General features: G+C 40.9%; 1 protein-coding gene across 1 annotated transcript in view; it reads right to left on the bottom strand.

Annotated features, from left to right (window-relative positions):
• Nucleotides 1-5,000, bottom strand: part of doc2b (double C2-like domains, beta) — a 218,045-nt gene that overhangs the window by 116,979 nt on the left and 96,066 nt on the right. The window lies entirely within an intron of this gene.

The following is a 5,000-nucleotide window of genomic DNA, read 5'->3' on the forward strand; positions in this document are numbered from 1 at the left end:
CTACTTCATTTCATTTTTCATATTTTGCAGATTGAATACATGCTTTTTAATATTAAACTATATAAACTCAGAACTATATAAACAACAAAAACGCTCAGCACAAGTCTGTGGATGATTTATGGACTGTAGCAGAGCTCTGGAGCTTTTATTTGTCTCAAATATTAGGAACAAAAACAAAGATGTAATGTAATATTGTATTAAAAACGTCCCAGTATGTTGATGCAGGAGTAGAAGAGTTGAAGCCACATTAAAAAGTGACTCTGGATCTCTTTTTTTGACATCTGCCATCAAACACTGTTTATATGTTTGTTACAATACTCAAACATTTCACTTCCAGCTCCAGTTTTTAAAGATCACTGAATTGTGCTGGGTGTGTGCTTGATGAAATGAAATGAAACTAAAATTAATTTGGCAAACACAACAACAGGAAAAGTAGCAGCTTTTGGAATGGAGGGACTCTCCAACACAACATTACTGCATGAATGAAGCAAAATACAGAAGCAGAGCTGTGTCCAAATGTCCACACTAGCCCCTCACTCTTTCCATGACTGCACAGTCTTCAGCAGTGTTGGGAGTAATGCATTATAAAAGTAATGTATTTTACTCGGTACAAATGTGAGTAACGCGCGTTACAATGCTTTTTTAACCTGGATTGAAGTGGTGGGTTTTTCTTCATAGAAATTCGCTAAAATCACCGTGAAATCAGCAGCGGTGAAACGCCGGAGACGCGGCCGGATAGACTTTCAGGTAACCGCGGGTGAAAGGACCGACGCAGAACTCCACGCTGTTTAGACCTGGTTTAGACCTGGGTCACTTCTGGTTTAGACCTGGTTTACACTCGTCCCTCCCTCTAACGCGGTTCACTTTTTGCGGTCTTGCTGTTTCGCTGATTTTTTTTTTTTTTTTTTTTTTTTTTTTTTTTTGCAATTTTGCATGCCTTTTGCTTTTAGTGAATGAACACGTATTGCGTTCCTCCCGCTGTGTCCTGATCGGCTAAGGGACTCCTGTCTCCTCTACAGTACAGAATATGTTCAGCTGCCAAATTTAAAAACATGTTCAATCTCTAGCAGTGTGATTCTGAAGTGCTGTATGTCTGCAAGTTTTCTCTCCGATAAAATCCACAACGTCGACGAAACGTTCTGCACCGACAAAGTCTCCTGCACTCGCACCCAAAAGACAGAGGACGATGCAAACCGTCCACAAAAAGTTAGACTTCTGGACACGTTGAAGGAAGGTAGAAGTTACGCGCTATAACAGACTCTTGCACCGGGTCTTTTATCCGCAAATAGTTGCTGAAATCAGGACCGTGAGCCCCCGCAGCAGGGCAACAGCCGCTCTTACCTCCATGAGGTGCGGAGCAGAGCCGCTCCTTTCTCCTGCGGTCACCTTCGAGCCCGTCCCGACAGTGAGTCCTGTTTTAGTTCTGTTATAGTCCTGGTTTAGTCCTGGTTCAGCTCTGGTTTAGTCCTGGTTTAGACCTTGTTTAGTCCTGGTTCAGTCCATATACAGCTCAAAAGTTCAGCTTTTTCGCAGTTATTTTGGTGAGAGTAACTTAAAGTAATGCAATAGTAATGTAATGCCTTACATTTTAAATGCAGTAATATTGTAATGTAACGAATTACTTTGAAATGACAGTAATAATTAATAAATAACACATTACAGTTTTAAAGTAACTTGCCCAACAGTGGTCTTCAGCTCACAATATGAAGCCTCATTCACAGAGCATCACACTGCTCACTACACTCAGGTCACATGACTCTGATTACACTGAATTTCTTTAATAGAACGTGCTCAGATTGGACTGGCACACATTTATGGACTAATAATAACCATATGCATTTTTGTCAAGCTGGATCTCCCTCAAATAACCTGAATTATAAGATTTTTGGACACATGTGCTGTGTCCAGTTAAAGACGTGTCTCTGTCCACTGGTGTTTTTCCAGCCCATTACATTGTGCTCTATACTGATGTCTCTAGTGACCAGCACTGGACACTACTTTTCAAGGTACATTGTGCAAAATTTTGAGTACTTCTTTTTCACCAACTAAACATTTGGACACCACCAAAAATGACATGACCCCATCTAGAGCTCTGAGTAGTTCATAGAATAAGAATGGACACAGCCAGGGACCAAGGCCCGATTATCCATATGGGCCAGTGCCACGGTGCCCAGGGCACCAACCATTCACAACCACTGAGGGGGCACCACACAACACAAACTTTAAAAATATTTTTTGCAAATTTGTATGTTATTCACAATTGTCATACATAGCTCAACATCAGCAATAATTTCATAATAAGAACGATAATAATAAAATAATAATGATGAAACGGGGGGACTGACTTATCTTGACCTGCTTATACACTACATCTGCACTGGGGCAAGACACGTTTTGTTGAAATGCATGAAAAAAGTGGATTTAGCATAATTTGTATCCTTTAACTCCTCCATCCCATTCCACTGATCCTCTGAGCTGAGCCAGTCTCCTGGGACCACCCGCACACGTCCCAGTGACTTATGGGTAATATTACAGTGCCATAACGCGCGTAGTGCAGTAAAGCCCACTTGCACACTGGCAGAAATGATAACGGTAAATCTGTGAGAACTGCCACAACAGCCCTTTTGAAAGCTCCATGAAATATTAGCAAAATAAAGCTGCAAAAGTGTCGGTGGGATTTGTAATGTGGATTTGAGTATTGTGTTGTTTTGAGGAAGTGCTCCACAGAGACCCTAACCCCAACTCTGTCTGTGCAGAACACTGACACACTGTGTGACACACTCACTGCATTCACACACACAGAGGACTCTGAGCGCCTCATTCAAACACTAAACACTTAACACAATTCAAAAAGGTCTTCGCCCTAAAATCTGTAACACCCCCTGTCCCAGGCCTCAGCAGGTCAGGAATCCATATGTGGATATTTAGCATTGGCACTGAAATTTTATCCATTTTCTCTTGCTGCAGCAGCGTAAGCAGGACTCCCAGAATCCCTCTACTAGAACACATGCCCGCTGACTTTTGACTCACATACACATGAGAGACAGGTCATGTTCATTGAGCATTGCTGCTAATCTAAAAGGAGGGAGAAGACGTCCAGAGGAGTGGACCTGGACAGGTGACCGTGATGCAGCAGAGCTATGGCCGTTAGCACAAAAACAATCTTCATGTTTGAGTCCCAAAGTGCACAGAGTCAGTGTCAGTGGGAGGTACACAGCAGAGAAGTCCATTTCACAGCAAACAAAGTCTTATAAATTGAATTATATTAGAAAACCTAGTATTAATATTATTATTACAACCAGAGTGGTAACAAAGAATGTTTCTTAATTTATTCCTTTTTCTTCAGTCGATTGATAAAAGAGAAAAAGCTTGTGGACATGTCCAATACAACAGGACAAAAGTCTTTGTGCACTCACTGGAACCTTACCATTTTAAACAGTTACACTTTCATTCGTCAATCATATTCCTGCTATTTAAGAAATTGTAAACTGCCGTAAATCACAATTGTACATGTGTCGTCCTGGTAGAATCCATGACGAGGAGAAAAATCAGTTTGTCGACTGGACAAAAGTTAGTTTGGTTGAAGACCTTTCTCATCCAAGTTTCTTCAGTTCTGGTCAGACACTGGTGGACACTTCCTTACTAACTGTTAGTTTCAGAGTAGTTAATTAGCTCCTCCCTGCAGACAGATATAATGAAGTGTCCACCAGCATCTGACCAGAACTGAAGAAGCAGCTTGGATGAGCGAAACATCTTCAACCAAACTAACTTTTGTCCAGTCGACAAACTGAATTTTCTCCTCATCATTTGTACAGACATGTAATCCAGGTTTATCAGGTTAAATAAGACCTGTTTTGCAAAATGGACTTTTCAGAGCTTTTAACCATATATTATATTATATTTGTTTCCCCTCAACATTGACTCAGAGTTGTATCTGGAGTAATACGTGCATGTTTTAGTCATCTTTAATCTCTTCTTTTCAAAACAACATTCATAAGACACTCTCAAATCTCAATTATTAAAGGTCCTGTGTTACACAAACTTGATTGCTTTGAGCTTTAAGCTGTGTGAAAGTGCTGCTACCTCCTCAAAAACACACCTGGAGTTGTGTTTTGTTTTATTCTCACATGTTTGACTAACCCTTTAGCTCAAAATGCTCTGGTCCACCTTGTGATGTTACGAAGGAGTAGTTTCAAAGTCATCAGCTCCTTTTACCTTTAGTTCATCAGAGATGGACAATTCCAGGGCTGAAATGATCCAAACACAGTGCAACATGTATGACCACATGTCAACACAAGATAGAACAGAATGTTTTCAGTTTGAGAAGAACTCTAAATCAAAATGTTTAAAGTCTAAATGTGCAGGATTTGTGTGTTAAACATGTCAGTGAAACAAAACACAACTCCAGGTCTGTTTGTGATGAGGAAATGACATTATTATAACAGAGATCATAAATAGTAATATAGGCCCTCAACACATAAACTGATTGAACGAATCCGATGAGTTCTGTGTCACTTCCTCTGAGTCTGCTGCAGGAAGAGGCACAGAGCACTGCACTGCTTCCTCTTGGGTCTCTGCTCCAAAAGTGCAGTGCTTCCTCTTCCTCTGGACACTGCTTTGAGAAACATGTGCTAATAAATGTGTTAATCAGGTCTAAGAGGCTGTGACCTGCAGTGAGCCTCTGAGCCTGTCCAATCACTCATCACCTCATCTACACGACTGGCAGCACTCACCAGGGCTCAAGAGCAGGTATTAAGTAAAATTGACTTTTTGGAGCATTGGGCCATGTTATACCATTATTCTCTCATCAAAAATTCAGTTCAAACCTCCTTATGATGTAAGCTGCTGTATGGCTGTAAGACTCTGTGCAAGGCTCCGCCCACAAGGCACACCCCTCATGCTCAAAATCGCTCAAAATCTCAATTATTACAGGTCCTATGTTACACACAATTTCTTGCGAGCTTTAAGATGTGTGAAAATGGTGTTAGCTCCTCAAAAAA

The sequence above is a fragment of the Boleophthalmus pectinirostris genome, unplaced genomic scaffold (genome assembly GCF_026225935.1).
Source record: "Boleophthalmus pectinirostris isolate CB_2022bp ecotype Guang Dong unplaced genomic scaffold, ASM2622593v1 HiC_scaffold_12, whole genome shotgun sequence".
In the NCBI taxonomy this organism is placed as follows: domain Eukaryota; kingdom Metazoa; phylum Chordata; class Actinopteri; order Gobiiformes; family Gobiidae; genus Boleophthalmus; species Boleophthalmus pectinirostris.